At 38.0% G+C, this 21460-nt stretch overlaps 1 long non-coding RNA gene across 1 annotated transcript; it reads right to left on the bottom strand.

Annotated features, from left to right (window-relative positions):
• Nucleotides 1-9700: 9700 nt before the first annotated feature.
• Nucleotides 9701-18500, bottom strand: LOC128553095 (uncharacterized). The gene is made up of 3 exons (XR_008369247.1): nucleotides 18365-18500; nucleotides 10139-10177; nucleotides 9701-9837 (listed from the first exon to the last, which is right to left on the bottom strand). It is a non-coding gene; the product is annotated as an uncharacterized LOC128553095 (long non-coding RNA).
• Nucleotides 18501-21460: the final 2960 nt, after the last annotated feature.

Here is a 21460-nt window from a genome sequence, read left to right on the forward strand (position 1 = left end):
TGCAAGTTTGGTAAAAATCAAATCATAAATAAAGCTGATATTGTGCAGACAAGGTCAAAATAGCTAATTTTGGCCCTTTCAGGGGCAATAACTCTGGAACCGATAATGGGAACTGGCCAGTTCAAGAAAGGAACCAAGATCTTATGGTGATACAAGCTGTGTGCAAGTTTGGTTAAAATAAAATCATAAATGAAACCACTATCGTGCAGAAAAGAAATTGTGGATGGACGAAGGGCGATCACAAAAGCTCACCCTGTCACTACGTGACAGGTGAGCTAAAAGTAAGCACATGGAGCTATACAATTTATTACACCACATTAAAGGCCATGAGAAGTTTCATTAAGTCTACATTGTAGTAAAAATTTTATTCACAAAAACATTATAAAAGTTTTGATTTTCCCATAGACTCCCATTATAAACAAGAGCTGTCCGTAAGACAGCGCGCTCGACTTTTCTCAGTGCTTGACTCTGAATTAGAGCTTTGCCAGTAAAAAAATTCCAAGTTAAAAAGGACATTTATAACTCTGTCAAAATTCAAACCAGAGTTATGGGAATTGTGTCTAATTGTTTCTCCTGGTGTAGACATTGATGGTAAGTAAGTATTTTAAGTTTCAAGTCAAAAGCTTTGATAGTAACAGAGATATTTGACTTTATCAAAAACTTTAACAAACAAGAGCTGTCTCCATAGGATGACACATGCCCCCGATGGCACTTTGAATGAATAGTTATGGCCGATGTTAGAGTTTAGGACCTTTGACCTACGGACCTGGGTCTTGCGCGCGACACGTCGTCTTACTGTGCCACACATTCATGCGTAGTTATTTTAAAATCCATGCATGAATGACAAAGATATGGACCAGACACGCCCATCAATGCACTATCATGAAACATGACTTTTAATGTCCAAGTGTGACCTTGACCTTGAGCTACAGACCTGGGTCTTGCGCACGACACGTCGTCTTACTGTGCCACACATTCATGCGTAGTTATTTTAAAATCCATGCATGAATGACAAAGATATGGACCGGACACGCCCATCAATGCACTATCATGAAATATGACCTTTAACGTCTAAGTGTGACCTTGATCTTTGAGCTACGGACCTGGGTCTTGCGCGCAACACGTCGTCTTACTGTGGTACACATTCACGCTAAGTTATTTGAAAATCCATCCATGGATAACAAAGATATGGACCGGACACGCCCATCAATGCACTATCCTTTAACGTCTAAGTGTGACCTTGACCTTTGAGCTACGGACCTGGGTCTTGCGCGCGACAAGTCACCTTACTGTGGTACACATTCATGCCAAGTTATTTGAAAATCCATCCATGGATGACAAAGATATGGACCGGACACGCCCATCGATGCACTATCCTTTAACGTCTAAGTGTGACCTTGACCTTTGAGCTACGGACCTGCGTCTTGCGCTCGACACGTCGTCTTACTGTGGTACACATTCATGCCAAGTTATTTGAAAATCCATCCATGGATGACAAAGATATGGACCGGACACGTAAATTGCGGACAGACTGACAGACCGACAGACAGACGGTTCAAAAACTATATGCCTCCCTTTGGGGGCATAAAAATTCTAAGTTAAAAAGGGGCATAATTCTGTCAAAATTCAAATCAGAGTTATGGGAATTGTGTCTGCTGGTGTAGACATTGATAGTAAATAACTATGTTGAGTTTCAAGTCAAAAGCTTTAATAGTAACAGAGATATTTGACTTTATAAAAAAAATTAACAAAAAATTATAAGTTAAAAAGGGGCATAATTCTGCCAAAATTCAATCAGAGTTAGGGGGATTGTTTCTCCTGGTGTAAACTTTGATAGTAAATAACTATTTTAAGTTTCAAGTCAATAGCTTTGATAGTAACAGAGATATTTGACTTTATAAAAAACTTTAACCAATGCCGACGCCGGGGCGAGTGCAATAGCTCTACATTTTCTTCGAAAAGTCGAGCTAAAAATTGCATGAGGTCCAAATTTTTCCAATCAGTCTAGCAAACAAGAGGGCCATGAAGGCCCTGTATCGCTCACCTAACCTAAAGATCATCAAGATTAACATTCTGACCAAGTTTAATTAAGATATGATCATAAATGTGGCCTCTAGGGTGTTAACAAGCTTTTCCTTTGATTTGACCTGGTGACCTAGTTTTTGACCCCACATGACCCAGATTCGAACTTGACCTAAAGATTATCAAGCTTTTCCTTTGATTTGACCTGGTGACCTAGTTTTTGACCCCACCTGACCCAGATTTAAACATGAGCTATAGATCATCAACATTAACATTCTGACCAAGTTTCATTAAGATATGGTCATAAATGCGGCTTACACAGTGTTTACTAGCTTTTCCTTTGATTGGACCTGGTGACCTAGTTTTTGACCCCATCTGACCCAGATTTAAAGTTGGCCTAAAGATCATCAAGATTAACATTCTGGCCAAGTTTCACGAAGATATAGTCATAAATATGGCCACTAAAGTGCTAACTAACTTTTCCTTTGATTTGACCCGGTGACCTAGTTTTTGACCCCACAAGAATCAGATTTGAACACCTGACCTAAAGATTATCAAGATTAACATTCTGACTAAGTTTCATGAAAATAAAATCATAAATGTGGCCTCTAGAGTGTTAACAAGTTTTTCCTTTGATTTGACCCGGTGACCTAGTTTTTGACCCCACCTAACCCAGATTTGATCTTGATCTAAAGATCATCAAGATTAACATTCTGTCCAAGTTTTATTAAGATACAGTCATAAATGTGACCTCTAGAGTGTTAACTAGCTTTTCCTTTGATTTGACAAGGTGACCTAGTTTCTGACTCTACATGACCCAGATTCAAACTGGACCTAAAAATCATCAACATTAACATTCTGACCAAGTTTTATGAAGATATTGTCTTAAATGTGGCCTCTACAGTGTTAACAAGCTTTTCCTTTGATTTGACCTGGTGACCTAGTTTTTGACCCAGATGAACCAATATCGAACTTGTCCAAGATTTTATTGAGGGTAACATTCTGACCAAGTTTCATTAAGATTGGGCCAAAATTGTGACCTCTAGAGTGTTAACAAGCTTTTCCTTTGATTTGACCTGGTGACCTAGTTTTTGACCCCAGATGACCCAATATCGAACTTGTCCAAGATTTTATTGAGGGTAACATTCTGACCAAGTTTCATTAAGATTGGGCCAAAATTGTGACCTCTAGAGTGTTAACAAGCTTTTCCTTTGATTTGACCTGGTGACCTAGTTTTTGACCCCAGATGACCCAATATCGAACTTGTCCAAGATTTTATTGAGGGTAACATTCTGACCAAGTTTCATTAAGATTGGGCCAAAATTGTGACCTCTAGAGTGTTAACAAGCTTTTCCTTTGATTTGACCTGGTGACCTAGTTTTTGACCCCAGATGACCCAATATCGAACTCGTCCAAGATTTTATAGAGGGTCACATTCTGACCAAATTTCATTAAGATTGGGTCAAAATTGTGACCTCTAGAGTGTTAACAGTCAAATTGTTGACGCCGACGGACGACGGACACAGGGCGATCACAAAAGCTCACCTTGAGCACTTCGTGCTCAGGTGAGCTAAAAATCAAGTACACAACCCTATTTTTTTATTTGCTGAATTTTCTATGTTTGAAAAATCAGAGTTAATTCAAATTCTACATTGTTGAAAGAATTTTGATCTGAACGTGCAGAACTACCTAAAACAAGAGCTCGTCGAACACAAAATGCCCCCCTTGATGCATTCAGTAATTGCACAAGGAACAGAAATTATATGCTCACTGTAAACAAAAGTTCTACCATTCTGGTTTAATCGGACCTTGACCTTTAACCTATTAAGCTAACAAGAGATTACAGAGTGATCTTGGCGCCATCCACTGAGCCATTTTTAAATGTTCCAAATTTCAAGACTAGCTCAAGGTCAAATTTCATTTCGGTAAAAAAAATGTGTATGTGGTCCAAATTTGAAAGCTGTGGCTTGAGAAATGTGAAAGCAGGTCACTAGATCAATTTCAAGGTCAAAGTTCATTTCAGTAGACAGAACTATGCATGTGCTTCAAATCTGGAGGCTGTAGCTTGAGAAATGTGAAAGTAGGTAATAGATAAAAAATCAATGTCAAATTTCAATTCAGAACACAACAAGAGGGCCATGATGGCCCTATATCGCTCACCTGAGTACCATTGCTTTAACCAAAAACAAAAAGAAAAAAATTCTTACAAGGTACAGATATGTCAAAATACACCTAAAAATTGGAGGTACCATTCATGTTGTACCACAGAAAAGTGGTCTCGGTTTTTCCCTAAGGCCAATAATAAAAAAGTTACTCAAAATAAGCTATTTATAGTAACGTTAAAGGGAAGTAATTTAAAAAAAATTATTGTGAGGGAACAAAAGAAGGATCTGCCAAATAAATCTGTTGACATAAATGAAATTTCAGATAAGTATCTTCATTAGTTATGGAGATATACCCATTTTAATTTGAAATAAAGGGAGGTAATTTGACATAAAATCAGTCCATAGTTATCTACCCTGACTGGCTCAGTCCAACTAATGACAATAATGAAATTTGAAATAAGTCCTATAAGTACTTACTGATATAAATCCATTTTGATTACAATCAGGGGAGGTAATCAGATATAAAATAACTCTGGAACCTACGATTGGATCTGATTTGTCATGGAATCCAAGATTTATTTGTATCAAATAAAACCATAAATGAAGTCTCTTTATGGCTGCAAAAGCCAAAATAGCCAATTTTGGACCTTTAGGGGGCCATAACTCTGGAACACATGATGGAATCTGGCCAGTTCAAGAAAGAAACCAAGATCTTGTGGTAATACAAGTTGTGTGCAAATTTGGTTAAAATCAAATCCGGTCAAATCATAAATGAAGTTGCTATTGTGCAGTCAAGGTCAAAATAGCTAAGTTTGGCCCTTTCAGGGGCCATAACTCTGAAACCCATTTTGGGATCTGGCCGGTTCAACAAAGGAACTGAGATCTTATGGCAACACAAGTTTTGTGCAAGTTTGATTAAATTCAAATCATAAATGAAGCTCTATTGTGCAGACAAAGTCAAAATAGCTAATTCTGGCCCTTTCAGGGACCATAACTCTGGAACCCATAATGGAATCTCGCCAGTTCAAAGAAAGGAACAAAGATCTTATGGTGATACAAGTTGTGTGCCAGTTTGGTAAAAATCAAATCATAAACAAGAGCTCGTCGAACACGAAATGCTCCCCTTGATGCATTCAGTAATTGCACAAGGAACTGAAATTATATGCTCACTGTAAACAAAAGTTCTTATCTACCATTCTGGTTTAATCTGACCTTGACCTTTAACCTATTAACCTAACAAGAGATTACAGAGTGATCTTGGTGCCATCAACTGAGCCATTTTTGAATGTTCCAAATTTCAAGACTAGCTCAAGGTCAAAATCAAGGTCAGTTTTCATTTCGGTACAAAACAATGTGTATGTGGTCCAAATTTGAAAGCTGCGGCTTGAGAAATGGGAAAGTAGGTCACTAGATCAATTTCAAGGTCAAAGTTCATTTCGGTAGACAGAACTATGCATGTGCTTCAAATCTGGAGGCTGCAGCTTGAGAAATGTGAAAGTAGGTAATAGGTAAAAATCAATGTCAAATTTCAATTCAGAACACAAAAATATGCATGCGGTCCAAATTTGAAGGCTGTAGCTTGAGAAATGTGAAAGTAGGTCACTAGGTCAATCTCAAGATCAAAGTTTATTTTGGTACACAAAACTATGCATGTGGTTCAAATTTGAAGGCTGTAGCTTGAGAAATGTGAAAGTAGGTCACTAGGTCAAAAACAAGATCAAATTTTATTTCGGAACACAAAACTATGCAAGTGGTCCAAATTTGAAGCCTGTACCTTCAGAAATGTGAAAGTAGGTCACTAGGTCAATCTCAAGATCAAAGTTCATTTCAGTACACAAAACTATGCTTGTGGTTCAAATTTGAAATGCACCTTCAAAAATGTGAAAGTAGGTCACTAGGTCAATAACAAGGTCAAAGTTTTTTTTCCATGCATGTGGTCCAAATTTGAAGGCTGTAGTTACAGAAATGTGAAAGTAGGTCACTAGGTCAAGATCAAGGTCAACTCATGTCAAGGTTCATCTTGCCACTCAAAACTATACATGTGGTCCAAATTTGAATGATGTTAGTTATGGACATGAAGATTCTAAGTTTTTCCCTATATAAGTCTATATGAACCATGTGACCGACCCCTAGGGTGGACCATATTTGACCCTAGAGGGATAATTTGAACAAACTTGGTAGAGAACCACTAGATGATGCTACATTACAAAATATCTAAGCCATAGTCTTTGTGGTTTGGACAAGAAGATTTTCAAAGTTTTTCCCTATATAAGTCTATGTAAACCATGTGACCCCTAGGGCGGAGCCATATTTGACCCTAGTGGAATAATTTGAACAATCTTAGTAGAGGACCACTAGATGATGTCATATACAAATATCAAAGCCCTAGGCCCTGTGGTTTTGGACAAGAGGTTTTTCAAAGTTTTTCCCTCTATATATCTATATAAACCATGTGACCCCTGGGGTGGGGCCAGATTTGACCCCAGGGAAATAATCTGAACATTCTTGGTAGAGGACTACTAGATTTTGCTACATACCAAATATCAAAGCCCTAGGCCCTATGGTTTTGGACAAGATCAGAAACCGTTTAACTGTTCCTGGCCAATGTGACCTTGACCTTTGACCTAATGACCTCAAAATCAATAGGGGTCATCTGCTGGTTATGGCCAACCTATCTATCAATTTTCTTGATAATAGGCCCAAGTATTCTTGAGTTATTGCCCGAAAACCATTTTACTGTTCCTGGTCACTGTGACCTTAACCTTTGACACACTGACCTCAAAATCAATAGGGGCCATCTGCTGGTCATGACCAACCTCCCTATAAACTTTTGTGACCCTAGGCATAAGCGTTCTTGAATTATCATCCGTAAACCGTTTAACTGTTCAGGGTCACTGTGACCTTGACCTTTAACGTACTGACCTCAAAAGGGGTCATCTGCTGGTCATGACCAACCTCCCTATCAACTTTCATGATCCTAGGCCCAAGTGTTCTTGAGTTATCATCCAGAAACCGTTTTACTATTCAGGGTCACTGTGACCTTGACCTTTGACATACAGAACTCAAAATCAATAGGGGTCATCTGCTGGTGATGACCAACCTCCCTATCAACTTTCATGATTCTAAGCCCAAGCGTTCTTGAGTTATCATCCGGAAACGGATTGGTCTACATTCCGACCGACCGACCGACATCTGCAAAACAATATACCCCTCCTTCTTCAAAGGGGGGCATAATAAAGCTGCTATTGTGCAGACAATGTCAAAATAGCTAATTTTGGCCCTTTCAGGGGCCATAACTCTGGAACCCTTAACAGAATCTGGCCAGTTCAAAAAAGGAACCAGGATCTTATGGTGATACAAGTTGTGTGCCAGTTTGGTAAAAATCAGATCATAAATAAAGCTGCTATTGTGCAGACAAGGTCAAAATAGCATATTTTGGCCCTTTCAGGGGCCATAACTCTGGAACCCATGATGGAATCTGGCCAGTTCAAGAAAGAAACCAAGATCTTGTGGTAATACAAGTTGTGTGCAAATTTGTGTTTTTAAATCAAATTATAAATGAAGCTGCTATTTTGCAGACAAGGTCAAATAGCTAATTTTGGCCCTTTCAGGGGCCATAACTCTGGAACCGATAATGGGATCTGGCCAGTTCAAGAAAGGAACCAAGATTTTATGGTGATACAAGTTGTGTGCAAGTTTGGTTAAAATAGAATCATAAATGAAACCCCTATCGTGCAGACAAGAAATTGTTGACGGACGCACGCACGAACGGACGGACGCACGGACTGACGACGGATGCTCACAAAAGTTCACCTTGTCACTATGTGACAGGTGAGCTAAAAATATGCATGCGGTCCAAATTTGAAGCCTCTAGCTTCAGATATGTGAAAGTAGGTCACTAGGTCAATCTCGAGATCAAAGTTCATTTCGGTACACAAAACTATGCACGTGGTTCAAATTTGCAGGCTGTAGCTTGAGAAATGTAAAAGTAGGTCACTAGATCAATTTCAATATCAAAGTTCATTTCAGTACACAAAACTATGCTTGTGGTTCAAATTTGAAGGCTGTAGCTTGAGAAATGTAGGTCACTAGGTCAAAATCAAGGTCAAATTTTATTTTGGAACAAAAAAGTATGCATGTGGTCCAAATTTGAAGCCTGTACCTTCAAAAATGTGAAAGTAGGTCACTAGGTCAATAACAAGGTCAAGGTTTTTTTCGGAACACAAACCTATGCATGTGGTCCAAATTTGAAGGCTGTAGTTACAGAATTGTGAAAGTAGGTCGCAAGGTCAAGATCAAGGTCAACTCATGTCAAGGTTAATCTTGCCACTCAAAACTATACATGTGGTCCAAATTTGAATGATGTAAGTTATGGACATGAAAATTCTAAGTTTTTCCCTATATAAGCCTATATGAACCATATGACCCCTGGGGCGGGGCCATATTTGACCCTAGCGGAATAATTTGAACAAACTTGGTAGAGAACCACTAAATGATGCTACATTACAAAATATCAAAGCCATAGTCTTTGTGGTTTGGACAACAAGATTTTCAAAGTTTTTCCCTATATAAGTCTATGTAAACCATGTGACCCCCCAGGGCGGAGCCATTTTTGACCCTAGGGGAATAATTTGAACAATCATAGTAGAAGACCACTAGATGATGTCATATACAAAATATCAAAGCCCTAGGCCCTGTGGTTTTGGACAAGAGGTTTTTCAAATCTTTTTCCTATATAAGTCTATATAATCCGTGACCACCAGGGTAGAGCCATATTTGACCCCAGGGAAATAATCTGAACAATCTTGGTAGAGGACCACTAGATTTTGCTACATACCAAATATCAAAGCCCTAGGCCCTATGGTTTTGAACAAGAAGATCAGAAACCGTTTAACTGTTCCTGGCCAATGTGACCTTGACCTTTGACCTAATGACCTCAAAATCAATAGGGGTCATCTGCTGGTCATGGCCAGCCTAACTATAAATTTTCCTGATACTAGGCCCAAGCATTTTTGAGTTATTGCCTGGAAACCATTTTACTGTTCCTGGTCACTGTGACCTTGACCTTTGACATACTGACCTCAAAATCAATAGGGGTCATCTGCTGGTCATTACCAACCTCCCTGTCAACTTTCGTGACCCTAGGCCTAAGCGTTCTTGAGTTATCATCCGGAAACCGTTTTACTGTTCAGGGTCACTGTGACCTTGACCTTTAACACACTGACCTCAAAATCAATAGGGATCATCTGCTGGTCAATACTAACCTCCCTATTAACTTTCATGATCCTAGGCCCAAGTGTTCTTGAGTTATCATCCGGAAACCGTTTTACTATTCAGGTTCACTGTGACCTTGACCTTTGACATACAGACCTCAAAATCAATAGGCGTCATCTGCTGGTGATGAACAACCTCCCTATCAACTTTCATGATCCTAGGTCCAAGCATTCTTGAGTTATCATCCAGAAACGGATTGGTCTACATTCCGACCGACAGATATCTGCAAAACAATATACCCCTCCTTCTTCGAAGGGGGGCATAATAATGAACTTAGTAGGCCTACAATTACAACTTACATCTTGGGAGTAGTGAACAGCAAGTTGGACAAGGTTAACAAACTCCTCCCCTTTCTTCTGTTTCACAAACACACAGTTACGAGACCAGCTGGCATGCTCTATCCAAGGAGTGTCATCTTTGGTCCAGTGACGTAGTCCTTTATAACATAAAGCACCAATTATATCTTACTGTAATGCATTTAGATTTACTTAAGAAACGAAATAAGTAATAAATTAATAAAACATGACTAAGTAATAAAATTTCCATGCACGCATCTGTACTTGTATTGGTTGATGTTCTTCATATAACTAGTCCAAAAAGCAGAGTGTGATCCAGGTTTGTTAAACAAATATGCATTGCTACTATTTATCTGCACAAAAACAGCATCAGAACAGCATACCTGCACATGAACATGTACCAGTACTATCAAATATCACCAATACTGAACAGATACTTACCTATCCCACAGTAAAAGCACCGGACACAGTCAACAAAACCTGAAAGGTAGTTTGTACTTTTATAAACATCTATAACATTCTGACCAAATTTCATGAAGATACAGTCATAAATGTGGCCTCTACAGTGTTAAAAAGATTTTCCTTTGATTTGACCAGGTGACCTAGTTTTTGAACCCAGATGACCCAATATCGAACTCGTCCAAGATTTTACTTAGGGTAACATTCTGATCAAGTTTCATTAAGACTGGGCCAAATTTGTGACATCTAGAGTGTTAACAAGCTTTTCCTTTGATTTGACCTGGTGACCTAGTTTTTGACCCCAGATGACCCAATATCAAACTCGTCCAAGATTGTATTGAGGGTAACATTCTGACCAAGTTTCATTAAGATTGGACCAAAATTGTGACCTCTAGAGTGTTAACAAGCTTTTCTTCGATTTGACCTGGTGACCTAGTTTTTGACCCCAGATGACCCAATATCGAACTCGTCCAATATTTTATTGAGGGTAAATGCTCCGGACAAAGTTTTCATTCTTGTATCCTTTGACCTCTAAGTGTGACCTTGACCTTAGACCTAGGGACCTGGTTCTTGCCCATGACACTCCGTCTCATGATGATGAACAATTGTGCTGACTTTCATCAAAATCCCTCCATGCATGAAGAAGATATGCTCCGGACAAAGTCATTCTTGAATTTGACCTTTGACCTCTAAGTGTGACCTTGACCTTAGACCTAGTTCTTGCGCATGACACTCCGTCTCATGATGGTGAACAACTGTGCCAAGTTTCATCAAAATCCCTCCATGCATGTAGAAGATATGCTTCGGACAAAGTCTGTGGACGCCGCCTGCCCATCCGCCCAGGGCTTTCCCATAATACGTCCCGTTTTTCAAATGGGCGTATAAAAATCAAATACATGTCAATAGCATAATCAAACTTTCCTAGAAACATGTCTTCAGCATTTGTACTCTTAATAAAATATGTGGCTGTGCATAGAAATCACTTTGTTTTGTGAAAAAAATGCTGCATTATGCATAGCAAGCAAAAAACAGGTCATTTCCATAGTGCCTAGTCAGTACAAGCCTGTCGAATAATGTGTATACTGGTGTAATAAGGCATGGATTGGCAAGATCTCATGTAACAAGACCTATCACTAATGGTGATTAATACCCCGGTACCCCCAGACAGCAGTTTATTGTTAGAGGAACAGGGGTATTGAAAAAAATGATACATTGCATTTGCATATTGTACAGGGTGAAAATGCAAAATGATGCACAAAACATGTTGTGCAAAACTGTGTAAGATCTCAAAATTTTATTGCTGTACCTTAAAAAATAAGAAATTAGGTCAGAAGGTCAAAATCAAGGTCACTGAAAGTCAAATTTGAGATGTGTGTTCAAAACTGTACAAGTGGTCCAATTTTAGGGCAATATCTTAAAAATAAAGAAAGTAGGTCAAGGTCATGGTCAAGGGACCATGTAATCACTAAGGGTCATCAACTAGTTATACTTAACAGCATATGAAATATGTTAGAAACTTTTAGAAGTTTTTTTCAATGTAACTCTATTCATATTTAAAACAAAAGGCCATAACTTTGTTAAAAATCATTTAAATGGGACGTGCTTCACACATGCACAACTACACTTGGTACCGATGATAATAATAACAAGGTTTGATAAAAGTCTGGCATATAATGACTGAGAAATAGTGGGGACAAATTCTTTCCACATACAAATAAAGAAAAAAGTAACAAAGGGTCATACTTATGTGAAAAATCATTCAAATGGAACGTGCTTTGCACATACACAACTTGACTTAGTACCAATGATAATTACAAGGTTTGATAAAAGTCTGGCATATAAGGACAGAGAAATAGCACGCATAAATTTTTTCCAGAAACATATAAAGAAAACATTAATAAAGGAAATTAATAAAGGGCCATAACTATGTGAAAAATCATGTGAATGGAACACGCTTCGCACATGCACAACAATGCTTGGTACTGATAATAACTACAAGGTTTGATAGATATCTGGCAAATAATTGCTGATAAATACTGTGGACAAATTCCTTCTATAGACGGATGGACCACCGACTATTTCTTGTATTACAGGCAAATAAATATGGTAGCACATTTCTTCTACCAGTTGGTAACTGCATTTCATGTAGCATATGTCTGTCATTCTTTTCTTAGGAAGTCCTTTCTTATCCACTGCCAAATGCAGAAGGATATAGCTTTGGTGCCATTTGTACAACTGTCTTTCCATCCAGAGTATTTATATTTAAGACATGGTTTGGAGTATTCAAACAAATCATGGTAGAAATGCTATTTACTGTAAGGCAACTCCATCCTGCAATGTCAGACTGCATAAGGAAGACTATATATATACAGTGATTTAGTCAGTTTTTATTTTTGTCTGTATGGAGCCATATCTAAAGCATGGTTTGAAACAGAGTAAGAGCACAAAGCCCTTCAAATTTCAGTCAGACTGCTCGAGGAAGAAAAGTTTTATGAAAATTTGTGTACAAGGATTTCAATAAAACATGGTAGAAATGTTAACTGGTATTGGGAAATGCAGCCCTGTGGCAGTGAAATTGCTTGAGGAAAACAAGGGTTATAGCCCACTGTACTAATATAATGTTAACTATATATGGTTTTTGGTTGCGGGTTTATCCCGCTACCAAAGTTAAAGTGTATTTCTGACAATCATAGCATCTTTATTTTATTCCGAATCACATCCAAAGAATGTTTATGTGCTACACAAAATAGTCCCATTCATGAACAATGCGGATGAATTATCAATGAACAAGCAGTTCTTGTTCAACCTGTATCCACTCACACTTAGCCTGGGAATCCAGTCTTGACAATTTCTAACTTTTTTAATACCTGCAAATTGACAGTTGATAATATCAGAAACTCGATGAATGCCAATTAACACTAATTAGCGCAAATTAAGTGATCTTTAATGCATAGGTATTAGGTATGATTTCTTCTGACAAAGCACAAATATTATCAACGGCTTCCCAGGCTAACTCACACTGACCATTTAGATTATATAACATCAATCAATGATAAAGTATTCCAGCCCATGGTTACATCACAAGCTGGGTCAGGCAGAGTTCATGTTAGATATGAGGCACATTAAATTTGTATTTGTTTCTCATTCATGTATATTCATAGACTGGCATTTGAGGATAACATGGTGTAATAGCCATATTTCATATCTTGTAACTGGATGGTAATATTTAAATGAAATTTGGTCACTTTAAAGACATTCAAAATTAAAAAGTTTTCACCGAGAGATTTTTCAAATTTTGTCATTTTTTGGGAAGATAATCGGTATTGAAGTTAACATTGATGCCTATGGGAAATATATAATTTCTTTGATTATGAGAATCTGGGCCCAATTTCACGAAAAAACTTAAGTAATTGCTTAGCTAAGTCTGTTATTTGAAATGCTTGTTTTTGCCCTTCATGTGTCTTCAATGTTGGCCTTTTCATCTATATCAGACCCGTACATGACTATTTCATATATCAAAACACAACAATTCTGAATTTTACAGAAAATGAAGAATAAAAATAAGAAATAATTACTTAAGCAAATACTTAAGTTCGTTATAAAATGCTTAAATAGAAATGTCATATTTGCGTGACTGAAATAACTACAGCAGACAAATACTGCTAACCATAGTTTAATTTAGCTATAAATACAGGCATGTTCTAATCTCTGGCCTGGCCTGGCCAGGCCCGGCCTGGCCTGGCCTGGACCAATGAGCCCAATTTTCGACTGGGCTGGGCCAGGCCAGGCCAGGCCAGGCCATAGATTTCAATTTCGTAAAAGGTGAAAGTGATTTCTATAGCATCTTTAAAATCTGACTTTTGGAACTTATTGTGGAATAAGTTTGGATATTTCAGACATTATATAAATACATTCTGAATTCCCACTCTGTAAAATTATACACCTGGGAATAAGCCTGTAGCTAACATAACTATAATGTCTAATTTAAAGGTGATGCCTGATTAATTGTTATGACTATTATCAGGGGATCTCCACCTCAATTGAATCTTGACCGGTGGTGTGCTTTCCCCCCCCCCCCCCCGATTGATTAACCTAACTAATTATTATTATTTGAGCTGTGCCATGAGAAAACCAACATAGTGGGTTTGCGACCAGCATGGATCCACACCAGCCTGCGCATCCACGCAGTGTGGACAGGATCCATGTTGTTCGCTTCAAAGCCTTTTGCAATTAGAGAAACCTTTAGCGAACAGCATGGATCCTGATCAGACTGCGCGTATGCGAAGACTGGTCTGGACCTATGCTGGTCGCAAACCCACTGTGTTGGTTTTCTCATGGCACGGCTCATTTTGTCTATTGAGGATTATTTAGTCTTTTAGTATTGTCCGGAATTATTGAACTTAAGCACTCAAGAATATTCTGTATGATTCCGTTAAAAAAAAATTCGGTGCCCAAAAAATGTAAATATTGAAAACCAAATAAAATATAAACACTTCTTTACCGCCAGGTCGTACATGCAGATATAGCTGTGCTGACAAAACATTCAGCTACCAATCTCGGGACTGTAAGTTCGAAACACCTGCTTGACTATTTTCAGTATCATTTTTTTAAAATTTCATCTGTAACTTAGAATGCAGGACAATTGTCACTTATCGTGATTTATTGTTCATTTATTGAAAGAAATACACAAGTATTTGACATTCTTCTACATACAAGTTATTACCATACATGTTGTAAGAATAAAAACAGTATCAATAAAATAACATTATATTGACTTAATGAAAACAATCTGAATTGAAATCGAACCCACGGTAACATGTGTGAAAGTCGGAAAACTTGTCACTACGCCACTGTGCCATTGGTAAACTATGCATGTTATTTTGGTCAAGTTACAAATATGGTGTAAAATATAGAAAAAACAACAACAAAATATTGGCGAAGAATAATGAGTGGCACCTGCCAATACTAATTAACCGACAACAACTTTCAATTTCTAAAGTAATGCTATCTCCGTTCTAGGATCTGGGATAGTATGGTGCGGGGAAGCCATAAATAAATTTTGTAGTTACGGTTATACACATACTAAATAATTTTGTAAGATTGTTTTTTATTGATCTAAGTATGTAGGAAAAAATCCTGCAAAGTTTTGTGAAACAGGCTCAAGAGCATCTTTTAGCATTAAATATATCACTTAGAAATAACATAAATACAATGCACCATTATTTTTTGTGCAAGAAAAATATCAATAATCTAAAATGCCAACACCCTGACAATGAGTTAGAGGTCCCACAATTAATATTATTTTTATTACTCCTCCATTAATTGAACATCAGCTTAACTAAACCAAACACACATTAAAAGTTCAACTGAACAGTTGAAAGGTCAGCTAAGGATAGTACAGGGACGCAACCTGTAATTACAATTCCCAAAAAGATGAATTCACTGCATGCAAATATTCAGTTATATTGCAGCAGGTAAACTTATCAATGAAATTAGCCATTAGTTTTAAAACCATGTGTTAAAGTTGACTTTAAATAATTTGATCACAGAAAAAAATGGTTAGTTATCATTTAGTTACACCATTTTTTTCAGTGCAAATCTGTATTTCAAATCAGATGAATGACGGCAAATTAATGATTCTCCAGAGGACTGGTTTCTCATTTTGTTTGACCTGCAGCAAGTAAACAATACAGGTTAATACTGCCTGCTACTGTAATTGAATATTTAGATTTTATGCCATTCATTTCTCTATGTACAATAAAATCTGGCCTGGCCTGGCCTGGCCTGGCCCGGCCCGGCCCTGTGGAAAATTGGGCTCATCGGGCCAGGCCAGGCCAGGCCAGAGATTAGAACATGCCATAAATACATTGGTATAGAAAAATATCAACATTGAATAACAATAGCTTAAGCAATAGCATGATTTTAAAATAACAGACTTAACTAGGTAATAACTTAAGTTTTTTCATGAAATTGGGGCCTGAACTTGAGTTTCCAGCAAATTTTGCGATAGAAAGCTGTATTATATGATTCTAATACAACAAGAGCTCGTCGAACACGAAATGCCCCCCTTGATTCATTTAGTAATTGCACAAGGAACAGAAATTATATGCACACTGTAAATAAGTATATGTAAACCATGTGACCCACAGGGCGGAGCCATATTTGACCCTAGGGGAATAATTTGAATAATCTTAGTAGAGGATTACTAGATGATGTCATATACAAAATATCAAAGCCCTAGGCCCTGTGGTTTTGGACAAGAGGTTTTTCAAAGTTTTTTCCTATATAAGTCTATATAAACCATGTGACCCTAGGGGTGGGGCCATATTTGACCCCAGGGAAATAATCTGAACAATCTTGGTAGAGGACCACTAGATTTTGCTACATACCAAATATCAAAGCCCTAGGCCCTATGGTTTTGGACAAGAAGATCAGAAACCATTTAACTGTTCCTGGCCAATGTGACCTTGACCTTTGACATACTGACCTCAAAATCAATAGGGGTCACCTGCTGGTCATGACCAACCTCCCTATCAACTTTCGTGACCCTAGGCCTAAGCGTTCTTGAGTTATCATCCGGAAACTGTTTTACTGTTCAGGGTCACTGTGACCTTGACCTTTAACATACTGACCTCAAAATCAATAGGGGTCATCTGCTGGTCATGGCCAACCTAACTATCAATTTTCCTGACACTAGGCCCAAGCGTTCTTGAGTTATTGCCTGGAAACCATTTTACTGTTCCTGGTCACTGACATTGACCTTTGACATACTGACCTCAAAATCAATAGGGGTCACCTGCTGGTCATGACCAACCTCCCTATCAACTTTCGTGACCCTAGGCCTAAGCGTTCTTGAGTTATCATCTGGAAACTGTTTTACTGTTCAGGGTCACTGTGACCTTGACCTTTAACATACTGACCTCAAAATCAATAGGGGTCATCTGCTGGTCATGGCCAACCTGACTATCAATTTTCCTGACACTAGGCCCAAGCGTTCTTGAGTTATTGCCTGGAAACCATTTTACTGTTCCTGGTCACTGTGACCTTGACCTTTGACATACTGACCTCAAAATCAATAGGGGTCACCTGCTGGTCATGACCAACCTCCCTATCAACTTTCGTGACCCTAAGCCTAAGCGTTCTTGAGTTATCATCCGGAAACTGTTTTACTGTTCAGGGTCACTGTGACCTTGACCTTTAACATACTGACCTCAAAATCAATAGGGGTCATCTGCTGGTCATGGCCAACCTAACTATCAATTTTCCTGACACTAGGCCCAAGCGTTCTTGAGTTATTGCCTGGAAACCATTTTACTGTTCCTGGTCACTGTGACCTTGACCTTTGACATACTGACCTCAAAATCAATAGGGGTCACCTGCTGGTCATGACTAACCTCCCTATCAACTTTCGTGACCCTAGGCCTAAGCGTTCTTTAGTTATCATCCGGAAACTGTTTTACTGTTCAGGGTCACTGTGACCTTGACCTTCAACATACTGACCTCAAAATCAATAGGGGTCATCTGCTGGTCATTACCAACCTCCCTATCAACTTTCATGATCCTAGGCCCAAGTGTTCTTGAGTTATAATCCGGAAACCGTTTTACTATTCGGGGTCACTGTGACCTTGACCTTTGACATACAGACCTCAAAATCAATAGGGGTCATCTACTGGTGATGACCAACCTCCCTATCAACTTTCATGATGCTAGGCCCAAGCGTTCTTGAGTTATCATCCGGAAACGGATAGGTCTACATTCCGACCGACCGACCGACCGCCTGACAGACCGACCGACATCTGCAAAACAATATACCCCTCCTTTTTCAAAGTGGGGCATAAATATCAAAAAGAAATCTAAAATTCCCCGTAGGGAAAAGGAGAAAATCATTTTTTTCTAGTTTTAAGGGGAGATAACTCATAAAAAAACCAAAATTATCAGGGGAGGTAATCTAAAGGAAATTTTTGAGAACTTCTGTCTCTATATAACTTGTCAATATGCACCTTATTTCTATCGTTTGACATTTTTAAAGCTTACATTATCAAGTTGTATGTAAACTTTTGGTGAAAATGAGGCCTATTACACCATGTTATCCTTAAACAGGAAATAAATTTAATGTACCAAAAACCCGCAACCATCAGACATTTCAAGGCTTTGATTCTTTGCTAGTGGCACAGGTCCATTTCTGTTTTGGCTGTAAAGAAGGCTCACCTGCATAAAAGAAACCAGCTTCAGCGAGTTCCTGCGGGGTATGACTGGCTGTATCAGGCCATCCACTGTAGCCTCTTTCTCTAGCTGTCTTTGTAGCATATTGGGTGTGTTTGGGGACTGCTGAATTTATACCTATGCAATTATAACCAATTTATTTATATAAACCCAAAATAAAAATCTGCATGTTTCTCAAACTGCTGATATTCCATATCCTTAATTTAGGAATGAGATTCATTAGTAAAATATAAAACAGACATTTTGTTTTCTTACTTTTCTTGTCAGAAAAGGCATCAGTTTTATAATCAATTATTTACTGTCTTTCTAACTTTCAGATTTGGTGTACAAATTATCATGCTCAGATTTAACTAGAACTGTCACAGGAGTGACTCATACCCCCACCATACAGTTTTGTCACAGAAGAATGGCAACCATAAGAAATCTTAACTAGAATGTGTCTGTAGGACACAGGGTGTGCCCCCCATTGGTACATTTGTCACAAATAAGGGGCATAATTCAAATGTTTGCAGTGTTAATGGGGTTTAGCCTAAACAAACATTTTATGAAAAGAATTCATTATTCTAGACCATAAGTTTTTGAGCTATAAGCATCACAAACAAAAAATCCACTATTTTGGCTATTTCAAGGGCCATAACTCTGTAATAAGTGCAAAGATTCTCAAGAAGAAAAGTGTGAAAGGTCACATCATGATAAAGACTCAAGCAAGGTTTCATGAATTTACATTAAATACTTTTTGAGCAAATAGGAGGTGCGCAAGTTCATATCATGATTAAGACTCATGCAAGGTTTCATGAATCTATATCAAACACTTTTTGGGCTAGGCGTGTCACATGGTGAAAATGTGCATTTTAGACTATTTCAGGGGCCATAACTCTAAAAAATAGGGGGCGGAGCCAGACAAAAAGTAGGAGGTGTGCAAGTTCATATCTTGATAAAGACTCATACAAGGTTTAATCAATTTATATGAAATACTTTTTGAGCTAGGCGCGTCAAAAGGTGAAAATAGGCATTTTTACCTATTTCAGGGGCCATAACTCTGAAAATAGGGGGCGGAGCCAGATGAAAAATAGGATCTGCCCAAGTTCCTATCATGATTAAGACTCATGCAAGGTTTCATGAATCTATATTAAATACTTTTTGAGCTAGGCATGTCACAAGGTGAACATGTGCATTTTTGACATTTTCAGGGGCCATAACTCTGAATATAGGGGGCAGAGTCAGATAAAAAAATAGGAGGTGCGCAAGTTCATATCATGATTAAGACTCATGCAAGGTTTCATGAATCTATATCAAATACTTTTTGAGCTAGGCATTTCACAATGTGAAAATGTACATTTTCGACTATTTCAGGGGCCATAACTCTAAAAATAGGGGGCGAAGCCAGACGAAAAATAGGAGGTGCGCAAATTCATATCATTATAAAGATTCATGCAAGGTTTCATGAATCTATATCAAATTCCTTTTTGAGTTAGGCGTGTCACAAGGTGAAAATGTGCATTTTTGACTATTTCAAAAAAAATAGGGGGCGGAGCCAGACGAAACTTTTGAGCTAGGCGCGTCACGAACTTCAGACGGACAGACGGACGGACGGACAAAACCAAATCTTTATGTCCCCACCACTCATTGGGGGGGAGGGGGGGTTTACAAAAATACTTAGAATAATATAAAAATGTCAAAAAAGCTTAATACTTAAAAAGAAGTTTACTCGTCTTTGGAGTACTTCATCCTGGGCTTCCACATATAAGTAATACTAGTATAATTATGTGCCCTGGATGAGGGATGAGGTAAATATAAACTAGAATGTGTCTGTAGGACACAGGGTGTGCCCCCCACTGGTACATTTGTCACAAATAAGTGGCAATAATTCAAATGTTTGCAGTCTTAATGGGGTATAGCCTCAACAAACATTTTATGAAAAGGATTCATTATTCTAGGCGCTATTCTTTTTGTGCTATGAGCATCACAAACAAAAAATCCACTAATTTGGGCTATTTCAAGGGCCATAACTCTGAAATAAAGAGCTAAGATTCTCAAGAAGAATGCCAAGTGTGCAAGGTCACATCACGATAAAGACTCCAGCAAGGTTTCCTGAATTTACACCAAATACTTTTTGAGTTAGGTATAAAATTAGGTGAAAAAGTGCATTTTTTTACTATTTCAGGGGCCATAATTTTAAAAATAAAGGGTGGAGCCAGCCAAAAAATTAGAGGTGTGCAAGTTTATATCATGATAATGACTTATGCGAGTTTTCAACCATTTATATTAAATATTTTTTGAGCTAGGTGTGTCACAAGGTGAAAATGTATATTTTTGACTATTTCAGGGGCCATAACTCTAAAAATAGGGGGCGGACCCAAATAAAAAATAGGAGGTGCACAAGTTCATATCATGATTAAGACTCATGCAAGGTTTCATGAATCTATATCAAATACTTTTTGAGCTAGGCATGTCACAAGGTGAAAATGTGCATTTTTGACTACTTCAGGGGCCATAACTCTGAAAATTGGGGGCAGACCCAAATGAAAAATAGGAGGTGCGCAAGTTCATATCATGATTAAGACTCCTGCAAGGTTTCATGAATCTATATCAAATACTTTTTGAGCTAGACGTGTCACAAGGTGAAAATGTGTATTTTTGACAATTTCAGGGGCCATAACTCTGAAAATAGGGGGTGGAGCCAGTCAGAATGAGATATATATAGTGAAAATACATCAAAATTAACCTTAAATTCTAAGTAAAAGGGGACATAATTCAAGAAAAATTGGAGTCAGAGTTATGCACCTTGTGTCACATGATGTGGGTGATGAGGTGGAACATCTGTTTTAAGTTTGAATAAAAACCATTCAGTAGTAACTGAAATATAGTGAATATAAATCAAAATTAACCTTAAATTCTAAGTAAAAAGGGGCATAATTCATTAAAAATTGGTGTCACGAGTTATGCACCTTGTGTCAAATGATGTGGGTGATGAGGTGGAACATCTATTTTAAGTTTGAATCAAATCCATTTTGTAATAACTGAGATATAGTGAAAATACATCAAAATCAACCTTAAATTTAAAGTAAAAGGGGACATAAT

This window comes from Mercenaria mercenaria, unplaced genomic scaffold (genome assembly GCF_021730395.1).
Source record: "Mercenaria mercenaria strain notata unplaced genomic scaffold, MADL_Memer_1 contig_3467, whole genome shotgun sequence".
Lineage (NCBI taxonomy): Eukaryota > Metazoa > Mollusca > Bivalvia > Venerida > Veneridae > Mercenaria > Mercenaria mercenaria.